Genomic DNA, 15,012 nt, shown 5'->3' with positions numbered 1-15,012 from the left:
GCCTGGGTGGCTCAGTTGGTTGAGCGTCAGGCTTCGGCTCAGGTCACGATCTCGCGGTCCGTGAGTTCGAGCCCTGCGTCGGGCTCTGGGCTGATGGCTCAGAGCCTGGAGCCTGCTTCCGATTCTGTGTCTCGCTCTCTCTCTGCCCCTCCCCTGTTCATGCTCTGTCTCTCTCTGTCTCAAAAATAAATAAACGTTAAAAAAAATTATAAAAAAAAAACAAAACTGAGAACAAGCTGAGGGTTGATGGGGGATGGGGGATGGGGGGTGGGGGGGGTGGGTGATGGGCTTGAGGAGGGCACCTGTTGGAATGAGCACTGGGTGTTGTATGGAAACCAATTTGACAATAATTTTCACATTAAAAAATAAAATAAAATAATAAAATAAATTAAAAATATATTCGTTCATATTTAATAATAAGCCTGCAGAATTCCTGTGGTTGTTTATTCTTTGTGATGCAATTCAAGATAGATTGTACCAGAAACAGTTTTCTTGACTATTCATATATATTGAGGGTGAGAAAAAAGATTAAGTTGAAATAGAGTTCTTTACAGTTCATGTTTCTTCTCATCTAATGATGGCAAACTGTGAAAACATTACCCAAGAGCATGGTTTTCTAGCTAGTAAACCATGTTCAGAAATGTTTCCCAGTTTAATACAAATACATTCATTCAGAAAAGGAAATTGCTGCGTTGATATGTCCCAGGCAGATTGTTTCCTGTTTTGGAAACCACTGTGTTCAGTTATTCAGAGCTGAGATGGTTCTATTCATCCTCCATAAGGGGAATTGGCCAGCTCAGTGAGAATGACTTCCAAATATTTCAGTAGAATTAAAGCTCAGGTTTTAAGACTCACTGGATAACTAAATATAAAACTTTTTTTCCCTATAAATTAAAAATGTTTAGGGCGCCTGGGTGGCTCAGTTGGTTAAGCATCCAACTTCAGCTCAGGTCATGATCTCACGGTTCGTGAGTTCAAGCCCCATGTCGGGCTCTGCGCTGATAGCTCAGAGCCTGGAGCCTGCTTTGGATTCTGTGTATCCCTCTCTCTCTGCCCTTCCCCTGCTCACGTTCTGTCTCTCCCTCTCTCTCAAAAATAAAGAAACAAAATTTTTTTTAATGTTTATTTTTATATGCTATGATCTTTTATTTTTTTCATACTTTGTATCTGCATGCCAAAAGAATTTGGAGTTTCAATTTAAATCCCCATTTATGCTATCAATCTTATGAAATCTCTTCTGGTAAGAAGAGACATAATTTTATAGTTAGAGGAAATTCTTAGCTACTCCCATTAGAGAGGCACAAAGTTTTGGAAATTATGTATTAGCCAGTAACTCCATTTTTCCCAATCACATTTTCCATATAACCTGCTACTAACAAGTAAAGTAATTGATCTAAATTTTATATTACTCCCAAATTTTACTATGTTAATCACTTTGTGCACCCAACACTTTAAACTCCCTTCCTTTGGTACATGTACCATACTCTTTTCTTCCCTCCCCCTTCTGTATAACTTCTGCCCTGGCCACCTGTTTAAAGTAGGAGTTTGCAAAGGCATTACCACCTCCAGTTCCAGTGATTGGACCAAGCCAGGCTAATAGCAGGCATTCCCAAGATTTTTATAATTTGATGAGGGAAGGGACCAAATGAAAGGAGGTATTTGTTTACTAGATGTATTAACTAATTTGGGATTTATTTGTGGTCATTTATTTAGTGTTTTTATAAATTGATTTAAAAATTCCTCCTTACATAGCAAAAATAGAGAGTAACCTATTGTTACATTTGCATCGTATAGTAATATGGAGTTTAACATTTTTAGGTAGCCAAACATGTTTTATTCTATCACTGCTTTTCAAAAATTTTTTAAGTACAGTTGACGTACAATGTTATATTAGTTTCGGGAGTATAACATAGTGATTCAACAATTCTATACATTACTTAATGCTCACTATGATAAGTGTAGTTTACCATACAATGTTATTATAATATTACAATATTATTTTGCTGCTAAAAGCTTTATTGTTTCCATTTGATCCATGCCTTGGGAGGGCTCCAAGATGGTTAAAAACCTACTTAGTGACTGCAGAGAGAGGCTCAGGCATAAGCCCTGGCACCAGAGGGATGCCAGAGGGGCCTCTCAAAGGCTTCTGGGCTTCAGAGGCTTCTAGTCATGCTTGAGGGTGAGCCTTTCAGAGAGATACTCACCCAGCCCAGCCTGGGGGCCAGCTGGCCTGTGGAGGTTAATCAGATGGTCGCCCATCTTCTTGATGAGTTTCACCTCCTGATCTAGGAAGTGGTTCTCCCTGAAGTCACAGAGATGGAAGTCTGTGTGGCAGAACCCTGACCATGCATATCCAAAAGGGCCTGGTTCAGATTCTTCTCCAGGACCATGGTGGCTTCCATGGTGTTCAGGGTTTTACCCCACTCATCTTATGATGGCTTCTGCATGTCCTGGAGGAGAGAACAGTTGCAGCACTGGTTTTGCACCTTTAAGAGACATTCAGCTCCCTCACACTTCTCCTCAACCAACTCGTAGATGGAATGGCACACTCTCTCCAGAGCCACTGGAAATAGAAGCCCAGAGAGAGGTAGGTGTAGGAGGCCAGCAGATGCATGTTGACCAGATGTTTGACAGTGTCTCCCACGTCGGTGAAATAATTCTGACAAATACGGGAGCTCATGGGTAATCAGTAATAAGGAGTTATGTTCAACATAGGGTGTTGGCTGGTCCTAGAGGCAGACTGGCTGAGAATATGGCTCCAAAGTTTGTGACTGGAAAAAAGGTTGGAAAAAAGTTTGGATGCTGGTAGGAGGCTGACAGAAGGGGCATTCCTGGGTCTGTACGGTCCAAATACTGTTGAAGCAAGAAACAGATCTGCAGGACCCTGGACACACAGCCTATTATAGTATTATTGACTATATTCCCTATGATGTTCTTTTTTTTTTAAGCTTATTTATTTTGAGAGAGAGAGAGAGAGAAAACAAATGGGGGAGAGCAGAGAGATCTGAAGGGAGACAGGAAGACAGAGGATCTGAAGCAGGCTCTGTGCTGACAGCAGAGAGCCCAATGTGGAGCTTGAACTCACAAACCACGAGATCACAACCTGAGCAGAAGTTGGATGCTTAACCAACTGAGACACCCAGGTGCCCCCCCCCCCCCGGGCTGTACTTTTCATCTCCATTTATTTTATAACTGTAAGCCTATACTTCCCAATTCCCTTCACCTATTTTGCCCATCCCCCCACCCACCTCTTCTCCGTCAGTCACTAGTTTGTTCTCTGTATTTAAGACTCTTCTTGTTTTTCCTTTGTTTGTTTTGTTTTTTAGATTCCACATATGAATGAACTTATATGGTATTTGTTGTTCTCTGCCTGGCATATTTTACTTAGCATAATACCCTCTAGGTCCATCCATGTTGTTGGAAATGACAAGATCTCATCATTTTTTATGGCTGAGTAATATTTCATCGTATATATATGTACGTATACACATGTATATACATCTTTTTTATCCATTCATCTGTCAGTGGGCACTTGGGTTGCTATCATATCTCAGCTATTGTAAATAAAGCTATAATGAACATAGAGGTATGTATGTATCTTTTTGAATTGGTGTTTTCATTCTCTATTGGTAAATACCCAGTAGTGGAATTACTGGATCATATGGCATTTCTATTTTTAATTTTTTGAGGAATCACACTGTTTAATTTTTTGAGGAATCACACTGTTTTCCACAGTGATTGCACCAATTTACTTTCCTACAATAGCACACCAGGTTCCTTTTTCTCCCCATTCTTGCCAATATTTGTTGTTTCTTGTCTTTTTGATAATAGCCATTCTGACTGTGTGAGATGATATCTCATTGTGGTTTTGATTTACATCTCCCTGATGATTAGTGATGTTGAACATCTTTTCGTGTGTTTGTTAGCCATCTGTATGTCTTCTTCAGAAAAAATGTCTATTCAGGTACTCTGCTCATATTCAAATCAGATTGTTTGGTTTTTGGTGTTGAGTTGTAAAAGTTCTTTATATATTTTGGATATTAACCCCTATCAGATATATCATTTGCAAATATCTTCTTGCATTCAGTAGGTTGCCTTTTTGTTTGGTGGATGGTTTCCTTTGCTGTGCAAAAGCTTTTTGTTTTGGTTTAGTCCCAATGGTTTATTTCTGCTTGTGTTTCCATTGCCTGAGGAGACATATCCATAAATATGTTCCTAAGCTCTTGCTGTTCCTGTTTGTAGTCTCCTTGCTCTGGTGTTTGATTAATGCTCTCAATAGTACATCACACAATTACTTTCCGAGTTTTGAGCATTTGCTAACTACTTTTGCCAAGCCTATCATGTGCTTAACCTCTGCAATGATAGAGAATGACAATTGTTTTGCTGAATTAACTCTGGAAAGTGACCATTCCTAATAAGCAGAATTAAATGACAAGGAGATAATTTCTTTGCTGCTTTGTTTTGTTTAAGGCTTAGGACCACCTACTGAGTGGATGGGGGTGGGAAGGCTATTTGCAATTATTTTTAAAAAGGAAAAAGAATCTGTGCACCTGTCACACAGCTGTAGTGACAGCCAAATAGGGACAAAGCATGCTGGGAGTGTGCTCAGCAGTTATTTCTCTTACATGAGGTGTAAATGCTTTGCTGTTTCAGGAATTCCTATGAAAAGCATCAGGCCTAACAGTATCCTCAATGAATTATTTTGTGAGAGATTCTCTATCCTGATTTCATTTTAATTTGTAGAAAGTGATGAAGAGTAGCTTATTTGCAGAGGCAGTAAACTTTATAGAATATCTCATAGAATGAAAAATTTTAAAAGGGAAAAACTGAGATGAAAAGAGAGAGTGATTTTTGAGCCATTTCCATTATCACAGAAAGCTCTGTTGAACAATGTTGCTCTGGAGATCCCTATTCTATAAAAATACAGTTTGAAATAAAATTTTGGATACAATTATCAGGTTCACACCAAACTGCATTTATCTTAGGTCTGTTTTTTTTTTTAATGTTTATTTATTTTTTGAGAGAGGGAGTGTGACTGGGGGAAGAGCAGAGAGAGAGGGGGAACAGAGGATCCAAAACAGGCTCTGTGCTGACAGCAGCCAGTCCAACGTGGTCCTCGAACTCATGAACCCCAAGATCACGACCTGAGCCAAAGTTGGTTGCTTAACCGACCGAGCCACCCAGGCACCCTCTTTTTTTTTTTTTAAAGTTTATTTATTTTGAGAGACAGAGAGGGTGAGAACAGGGGGAGGGACAGAGAGAGAGAGGAGAATCTCAAGCAGGCTCCACACTGTCAGCACAGAGCCCAACATGGGGCTCAAACTCACAAAACTGTAAGATCATGACCTGAGCCAAAATCAAGAGTCAGAGCTTAACTGACTGTGCACCCAGGTGCCCCTACCTTTACCTTAGGTCTTAAAACTATATATATACATATACCTATACGTATACGTATATGTATATATATAAAGTTATTATCATAAAATCATAATAATGGTTATATCTAAAGGAAAGGGGGGAGGATACACTCTTTTAGGCATACATGGGTGCACTTCTAGGTTGCCAGCAGTGTTCTATTTCCTAATATGTGAGGTGGTAACATTTGCATTTTTCCATAGATTCTCCTCAATGTGTTATATTTTGCAGTAAATATGGGCTAAAAATCACTGTCACAATTAATTGCATATGCCTACATCTTTGAAAAAATCAAATCATTTTTCAAGTGATACCACTGAGAGATTATTCATAACTGCATGGAATCTAGATGAGTGTACAAGCTACATTGTTACCTTTTAGTAATGAGAGGAAATTGTTAATTGCAAAATGTTGGCAGTAGATTGTGGTAGACACACTTAAACAAAATAACATCACTTTTTTATTCCTTGGGGGTATGCATAAACTTGATGGCATATTTTTATTCTTCAAGCAGCTGGATATTTTAAATATCTTTGCTGAGTTTGCTGTCATTTTGTTCTAGATATCATGTCAAATAAAAGATTAATGGAGGTGTTTATAGATTTAGAAGTTGATACTGATACTGAAGCAGTTATTAAGGACAAGTTAGCACAAACATTTTCCTACTGCCACTAAATCCAGACTAGGTTCAAAAATTTCAGTTGAAAATGTTTCAAATATTCAAAACAATCTCTTATGCTATTATAAATTGGACAGGTTTATAAGCTTTATCTTCAGATACTTGTATGGCAAGAAGGATAATTCATACTCAATTATTCCTAGAACCTGGGGCTGTTGTTTATAAAGTGATAAACATGGAAAAATATCAGACTGCTATAATCTGGAGTCTGACTACACCTCCTAATTAATATCTTTTCTAATTATTAATGTCATTCCAACTTAATGCTCTGCCCCTCTCCGAGTCTCACTACAGAGTTAAGCTTCTTGAGGTTTTTTTATCTCCATGCTTTCAATTGTGTGAAGAGTCTTTTGATTACTAGTTACAAAAATCAATACAAGCTAGGTTAAGAAAAACAAAAAAATTTTTAAACTTAAAAAAAAAAACAAAAAGAAATTAAATACTAACTATACAATTTAAAACCCAGAAGAAGGAAGTACTATTAAAATTTGGCTGTCAGGGGCACCTGGGTGGCTCAGTCGGTTAAGCGTCCGACTTCAGCTCAGGTCATGATCTCACAGTCTGTGGGTTTGAGCCCCGCGTCGGGCTCTGGGCTGATGGCTCCAAGCCTGGAGCCTGCTTCTGATTCTGTGTCTCCCTCTCTCTCTCTGCCCCTCCCCTGCTCATGCTCTGTCTCTCTCTGTCGCAAAAATTTAAAAAAAAAAAACAAAAAACAAAAAAAAAACATTAAAAAAAATTAAAAAACATTTGGCTGTCAGTCATTTCAAATTTTATGCATACCTGCACAGAAATTTTTTTCTTCACATGAGATGATACTATCCATATTACTCTTCCAGTGCCTTTTTTTTTCATTTAATGAATAATCTTGCAAAACAGTATTAAAGAGTAAATTAGAGGGCTTCCCAATTTTGCAATGGCTGCATTATGTTAAATATTTAGAATATTTCCAATTTAAACAAGAATTTATGGACATTATGCTGGGACCATGAGTATAATCTGCCATACAGAATCCAAGGAAAAGTCTAATAACCATTCACAGGAATGGAGGAAACAAGACAATTCTACAGCAGGAATCCTTTGACTTTTCTTCCAGAGCTCTGTGATTAATATGTCTCTCAAGTTTAAATTCTCCAGAGAGTGTATCAGATTGGTCCCGCAGGAGTCAGGTACTACATTTGGTCCAATTAGCTTTGACCAAGGGGCCAGGATCAGGTAAGAAAAAACATGGCTGCCAAGAAACAACCTTGGTTTGTGGAATGCAGAGCCCATGTCATATTTGATTTTGTCTTTCTGGTGCTTATGCAGTGTCTTACCGTCTCCACAGAAAGAGTTGTGACAAAGTAGTTCTCTGTAATAAGTTGTCTTCCTGTCATTTTCCCCCTTTATTTTAGTATTATACTGACATTACATGCTAAGTTAAAAGATGATTTGTGTGACAGGCCCTAAATGAAGTTCAGGTCCAGTGGGGCCAGCCCCATGGAGGTACAATGAAAGGAGGAAAACGAAGTCTGTGTGAGACCTGAGTCACAGATCCCTTGCCTTCAGTATCCAATGCACATGACCCCATGCTTGCTTCCTCTAGGTCCAGAATTGCACATCTAGCTGCTTAGCAACAATTCCATCTAGACATCCATTGGACACTTCAAATCAGCATTTCCAGCACTGAATTTACATTCTTCTCACAGACTTCCACTTGTTCTGGCTTACCTTAATTAATAGCATCTCACCCTGTTTTCCAGTCAGTCACCAACTTCTATCAGCCCTTCCTTTAAGTTCTCTCAAATCATTCCATTGTTTTCCAATCCACTGCCACTGCCCTGGCTTAGGCTACCATCTTCTCTAGCCTGCACAACTGCAAACTAATTCATGAAACTTCTCTTTTGCCTCTAGTCTTTTTTTTTTTTTTTTAAGAGAGAGTGCACACACATGGGAGCTGGGGGGGGGGGGGAACAGAGAGAGGGAGAGAGAGAGAATCCCAAGCAGGCTCTACACTGTCAGCACACGGCCCCATGTGGGTCTCAATCCAACAATCAGCAAGATCATGACCTGAGCCAAAATCAAGAGTTGGATGCGCAACCGACTAAGCCACCCAGATGCCCTTTCCTACCTCTAGAATTACTTTTACAGTCAGTTTTTGACCCTGCACCCAGTGAAAGCAAGACCTTTCCTTGCAACTATTCTCTGTTCAGAATAAAGCCTGAAGTCCTTAGCATAGTTCAGCACAGGATAGCACTGCACAGCCTGCTAGGCGTTTTGTGAATTGTCCACTTCTTCCATCTTAGCCACTCTATCCTCCTTACCCATTTCCTTTTCTCTCTGTTTTCTTGCAGCTCCCCGATTTCTTGCCTGCAGAACAATAGTTTTGAACCTTGAATGTACATTAGAATCATCTGGAGAACTATAAAAAATCCCATTAGTCTAGGCATCCCAGACCAATTAAATCAGAACTCTGGGGGTGGGACCCAGGGCTAGGGATCAATATGTTTTTAAGCTCCCCAGATGATTCCAATGTACAGCCAAGTTTGGGAGCCTCAGCAAAACTTTGTGTAGGTTCATTTCCTCTCCTTGACCTAATCCCTATCCCCACTTTGTTTATTCTTCACTCCCTTCTTCAAGATGCCTAGCTCATACTCATCCTATTTATCTGACAAACATATATACAAGGAAACCTTTCCTGACCACATAATATAAATTATGTGAATAGATGCAGAATTTTGAATGATGGGACTCTCAAGATCTCTGAATTTGTATCTCTAATTATCCTTTGGACCTTTGATATCTATACAATAAACATCTGGAAGATGTAACTGTGTTTGTCCTGCTAATAATATACATTCATTCATTAACTACCACTGTCAGAATTTGTGCTAGTTGTTTGTCTAATTATCTTGTTTCATCCTTTCAGTAATTTTTAGGAAGTATTCAGATCCCATTTTACTGCTAAGAAAGCTAAAGCTTAGACAGTTTAACAAAAATGGACTAAATATAAATTTGTATATATTATATATACATATAATATATTAATTATATATTTTAAACATAATTACTATATGTATTATAATTGTAATTATCTATTCTTTAGTATATAGTATATATATTAATATATATACTAAATATGTAATATATACTAAAGCTAAAGTACAGATACTAGTATGAATCAAACCAAACAGAATATGAAATATTCCCCAAGTTCTTTTTTTTTAATCAGCATTATAAACAAAATGTTTTGAAATCCTTTAAACAAGAAACTGTTTGGAAATGTATGTTTTAAATTCTGCAGATGCTTATGGAAAGAACTATTCAGCAGCATAGCAGAAATTAAAAAATTGGAAATATCAACAAATGGTTTTGTGCAAACAATAGTTTCCAATCAGCACATAAAGATTCAGATAAGAGAAATGGCAAATTACTTTATTTTGCTTTAAATTGGAAAATAGTTCTTTGACAATTCTAGTGTATATTTAAGAGGATACATTTCAAAAGCAGCAGTTAGGAACAAAAGCTTAAAGGGGATTTCTAGTAGTTTCAATGCTACAGAGATCTTTATATCTACTGCATGGTTGACAGATACTAAGGTTTCAGAATCAGAACATACACCACACCCTTTTTGTTCACTATCCCTTTATCTCTTCACTTCTCCCCTCCCATCCCCTCAAATCACAACCTCTATTTTTCCAGCTTGCACTGTGTTCATTCACTTCCTGTGTAATTACCATAAATAATCAGCAAGATAGGACCTGTGTGGTACAAATGCCACACCTTGGTTGTTTTGTGAGCAACCACTTGAAATGGTGGCAACCTAAACTTTTGCACACTTTTTAAAGCCACAATGTCCTGTATTTAAGTATTTCACAAGTAAGTCTTTTAACACCCAATAGGTAAAATATCTGAATGTCGTTCCACTGTTAATACCTGACCCAAAAGTCACCTTTTGGCTGGCCACAACACTTGACTCTACATGCCTGGGATGGGTGTTGACTGCAGCTCAGAATGATTCCTTCAAATTAAAAACAAAACACAAAAAAACAATTGTTCTTCCCTATTAAGAACTGAGCAGGGGAAAACAAAAGGCTTTGTTCAGTTGTAAATCATGTAAAAGCAGGGGTATGTTACCTGCTTCTGCCAAGACTAAAGTAAGGCAATCAGCAACATGACTTCAGGGATTGTAAAATCCCAGAAAATGACTATTATGGTACTTTATTGAGTCAGATATTAGTGACATTTATTAGGAAAAATAAAATAAAATAATAATAAAATACAATAAAAAAAAAAGAAGTTCCCAAGAAATAATAAGATAGGTAGGAAAAAGTCCCCTTATGGGTTCCTTTGGCCCATCCCTTCTTCGCTGCCAGACTCAGCCTCCAATAAGTATTACTTTTCCCTCGGGCTTAGTTGTGTGCTCTGTGGGTCTTACCAGCTTCAAGACAATTTTTCATCCCCATCTTCCCAAAGAAAGTATGAGGTTATTTAGCATGTAATAATGAGTCCTCAGTTTTGGAGAGTTACAAAACTCTGATTTCCAAATCACAAATACCACTTCCTGCCCAGCCCCTTACATATATGGGGCCCGAGGTGTGCAAAAAAACAAAATTATACCATTAGATGGTACTGTAAAAACCAGTCCATTTCTGTAACTTAAAAGTGAAGAAACTGAGAGTCAGAAAGAATTCTTTTGTTCAAATTCACACTAGTTATTGGCAAACTAAAATAGAATTCAAATCTCATGAGTTCCAGTCAAGCATATTTTCTTATACCTAATTATCTGTCTTTAGTAAGTTTATTTTGCTTACAAAATTTCACAACACCCTTTCAGATAGCTGGAGATACCTGGAGTATCATAAAACGAAGTGGGATCATCACCAAAGAGAAGCATAGAATTTAATTGAAATTCCTAAACATTCATTTTGTAGTCTACTTAATCACAAAGTTCACAGATGCCAGATTTTTTATTTCAGTTATCTAGCTTTTGCTAGCACAATCTCCCCTGGGTAATCTGTTTATCATACTTTTGCAACGTAATTTTAACTGTTGCCTTTTCCTTTGATTTCGCACTGTCATCCTTTCCAATATTGACTAACCATTGCACGTTGTTTTCAAACAAGATGGTACAGCTTTTCTGAAGGAACTAGTGAGAAAATTGAGACAGATTAGCTGCTCTAAGATAGCTGCTTCTTAACTCTGTGTTTTATGCAGCTTTCCTTCTCGACCTAGGTAGGTGGCTTCTGGGATGAGCTCAACTCAGCCAAAACCATTCTGATAACTTGTCTTTTTTTTTTTTTTTCAACGTTTTTTATTTTATTTTTGGGACAGAGAGAGACAGAGCATGAACGGGGGAGGGGGAGGGGGAGGGGCAGAGAGAGAGGGAGACACAGAATCGGAAACAGGCTCCAGGCTCCAAGCCATCAGCCCAGAGCCTGACGCAGGGCTCGAACTCACAGACTGCGAGATCGTGACCTGGCTGAAGTCGGACGCTTAACCGACTGCGCCACCCAGGCGCCCCTCTGATAACTTGTCTTAAGAGATCTTGTATCAGGTTTACTTCTCACTCACTAGCCAAACATCAAATAAGTCTCTTTTTCTCCTCTTCTTCAGGTGCTCCAATGACCAATGAATTTACATATAAACTTCATGAAGTCAAGGCATAATTGTTCTTACTTAGTAGCACTTAGTTCAGTAACATAGCCATGATATGCCATTAAGTGCTAATTCTTTAAGCACATGTGATTCATCACCTAAATGCAATTGTAAGATACAATCCTAGGTTCTTCAGGGTCCAGGGCACCCCGACATTACAACCTGTTACTTAGCTGCAGACTGTGCTCAGGCCAATTCTGCTACTTCTTCAATCCCAACTTAAGCTTTATATTGGAAACTATATTTACCATTTCTCCCCATTTCTAAGTTTAGATAGAACTAAAAATATTGCATGTGCATCTTTCAGACTGTGAGCCCCTTCTGGGCAATGACCATGAAGTATTTAATGTTGACTTCCCAGTGACTAATTGCCTGATTCTTCATGGTTATTTAGTAAATGTTTAATCAATAAATGAATGAATGAATAAGAAATGAATGAATGTGCTCCAAATCCTTCCCATACAAATGTAATGCTGTTGAGACTGTACATTAAGGTCAATTTTCTCTATTGTGATCAATGTTTCCTTGCCCTTTCCCTAACTGCAACTCCATTTCTTCATCTCTGCCTCAGAAGAAACTATCCCTTTTCTGCTATGGCCCAAGATTATAGGGAATTGCAAAGATTGCAGAAGATGCTGATCGCATATATCAAAGTAACAGGATACTCATTGGCATGTCCCAGTACATTATTGGATATTTATTGGGGACAATGATCAGATTCCAGTCTATAAGCAAAACTGACACCATCTATTAAGAAATTATCTGACACCTGGGGTGCCTGGGTAGCTCAGTTGGTTGAGCCTCCAAATCTTGGTTTAGGCTCAGATCACCATCCCAGGGTTGTGGGATCAAGTCCTGTGTCAGACTCGCCACCAAGAGTGGAGCCTGCTTAGGACTATATTTCTCCCTCTGCCCCCTGCTCCACTTGTGCTTGCTCTTGCTCTCTCTCTCTCTCTCTCTCTAAAATCAAATTAAGGGAGGGGCGCCTGGGTGGCTCAGTCGGTTGGGCGTCCGACTTCGGCTCAGGTCATGATCGCGCGGTCCATGAGTTCGAGCCCCGCGTCGGGCTCTGTGCTGACAGCTCAGAGCCTGGAGCCTGTTTCAGATTCTGTGTCTCCCTCTCTCTGACCCTCCCCCGTTCATGCTCTCTCTCTGTCTCAAAAATAAATAAACGTTAAAAAAAAAAATTTTTTAAATCAAATTAAGGGAAAAAAAATGGGGGGTGCTTGGGTGGCTCAGTTGGTTGAGTTTCTGACTTCAGCTCAAGTGGTGATCTCGCTGTTCCCAAGTTCGAGCCTCACGTCGGGCTCTGTGATGACAGCTCAGAGCCTAGAGCCTGTTTCGGATTCTGTGTCTCCCTCTCTGTCTCTGCCCCTGCTCCACTCTTGCTCTGTCTCTCTCAAAATTATCTGTATTTTCTGGGGCCTGAACATTGAAAGGGAACACACCACTTCAAAGTCCAGAGGCTAGACTGGAACTCAGCAAGGAAAGGAATTGGAAGAGTAGGAAGAAAGTATAAGACCAGCTGGTGCTAAAATAGACATGAGCTTCTGAACGCAGCCACAGAAGCAGTTCATACCTTCTCCACCCCAACTCCCTGCAATGAGCCCTGGATTGTTGACAGTTGTTCAGCAACTATGCATCTTTCCACTATCTTTCAACTATCTCAGTTGCTTCTAAAGGATTTGTGACTTTTTTTTTTTTTTGCCTTTACCTTGTAGGACTGTCTTTAATAGTCAGTTATTAATCACATTTCAAACGTCAGCAAATGTACTATTTGTTCTAAAGTCTGAACCCTACTCAAGACAGCCCATTTACTACAGAGAGTTCTGTGTCACTGACCCCACAGACTAAGTATAATCGCTAAGGCAGCATGTTTTAAATATACAAATCCTTTATCACTGATTCCACTTCTAAGAATTTAACCTAACAAAATATTCGTAAATGTGCTGATATTTATCCCTTCTTTACAATGTCAAAAAAACTGGGTTTCAAGTTATACATGAGAGATTGGTTAAGTAAATAATGATACATCCATATAATGGATACCTTCAGTTAAAAATCAAGTTGTAATGGGATATCAACATTATTAATATTACCATGAAAATGAGTTCATCGTATATTCTTTTAAAGTACATGCTGTTTAGCTATTTTTATGTATGTAATTATGTGCACAAGAAGAGTAAAATGTTACTGTTTTACTCTCAACAAAGAGCTATCTGGATGTATTCTTTAGAAAAATGTCTGTACAGGGAGGTGAGTGGGGTGGGGAGTGAATGGGCTAAATGGGTGATGGACTTTAAGGAGGGCACTTGTTGGGATAAGCAACAAGTTATATGTTATATGCAAGTGATGAATCACTAAATTCTACTCCTGAAACCATTATTATACTCTATGTTAAGTAACTTGGATTTAAATTTTAAAAAAAGAAGAGAAATGTCTGTTCATGTCTTATGCCCATTTCTTAACTGGATTATTTGGTTTTTGGGTGTTGAGTTTGATAAGTTCTTTATAGATTTTGGATACTAATCCTTTATCCAATATGTCATTTTCAAATATCTTCTCTCATTCTATAGACTAACTTTTAGTTTTATTGATTATTTCCTTTGCTGTGCAGAAGGTTTTTATCTTGATGAAGTCCCATTAGTTCATTTTTGCCTTTCTTTTCCTTGCCTCCAGTCATGTCTAATAAGAAGTTGCTACAGCCAAGGTCAAAGAGGTTGATGTCTATGTTCTCCTCTAGGTTTTTGAAGATCTCCCATTAGGACTTTCATTCATTTTTTATTTGTTTTTGTGTATGGTATAAGAAAGTAGTCCAGTTTCATTCTTCTGCATATCACTGTATAGTTTTCCCACACCATTTGTTGAAAAGACCGTTTTCCATTGGATCTTATTTTTTGCTTTGTTGAAGATTAGTTGACCACAGTGTTGTGAGTCCATTTCTAGCTTCTCTATTCTCTTCTATTGATCTATGTGTTTGTTTTTGTGCCAGTACCAACTGTCTTGATGACTACAGCTTTGTAATATATCTTGAAGTCCAGAATTGTAATGCCTCCAGCTTTCCTTTCTTCTTCAGGATTACTTTGGCTATTCAGGGAACTTTGTGGCTCCATACAAATTTTAGAATTATTTGTTCTAGCTCTGTAAAAAAATGCTTGTGTTATTTTGATAGGGATTGCAATGAATGTGTAGATTGCTTTAGGTAGTATGGACATTTTAACAATATTTGTTCTTCCAATCCATGAGCATGGAATGTGTTTCCATTTCTTTGTGTCTTCTTCAAT

At 38.4% G+C, this 15,012-nt stretch overlaps 1 protein-coding gene and 1 pseudogene across 1 annotated transcript in view; one reads left to right on the top strand and one right to left on the bottom strand.

The window, feature by feature from the left end:
- C8H12orf40 (chromosome 8 C12orf40 homolog) overlaps positions 1-15,012 on the top strand; it is a 257,398-nt gene that overhangs the window by 53,138 nt on the left and 189,248 nt on the right. The window lies entirely within an intron of this gene.
- LOC131519765 (ferritin light chain-like) lies at positions 2,164-2,680 on the bottom strand (annotated as a pseudogene).

Source organism: Neofelis nebulosa, chromosome 8, assembly GCF_028018385.1.
Source record: "Neofelis nebulosa isolate mNeoNeb1 chromosome 8, mNeoNeb1.pri, whole genome shotgun sequence".
Lineage (NCBI taxonomy): Eukaryota > Metazoa > Chordata > Mammalia > Carnivora > Felidae > Neofelis > Neofelis nebulosa.
The sequence above is the reverse complement of the archived record's forward strand: the minus strand, read 5'-3'. Positions and strand labels throughout refer to the sequence as shown.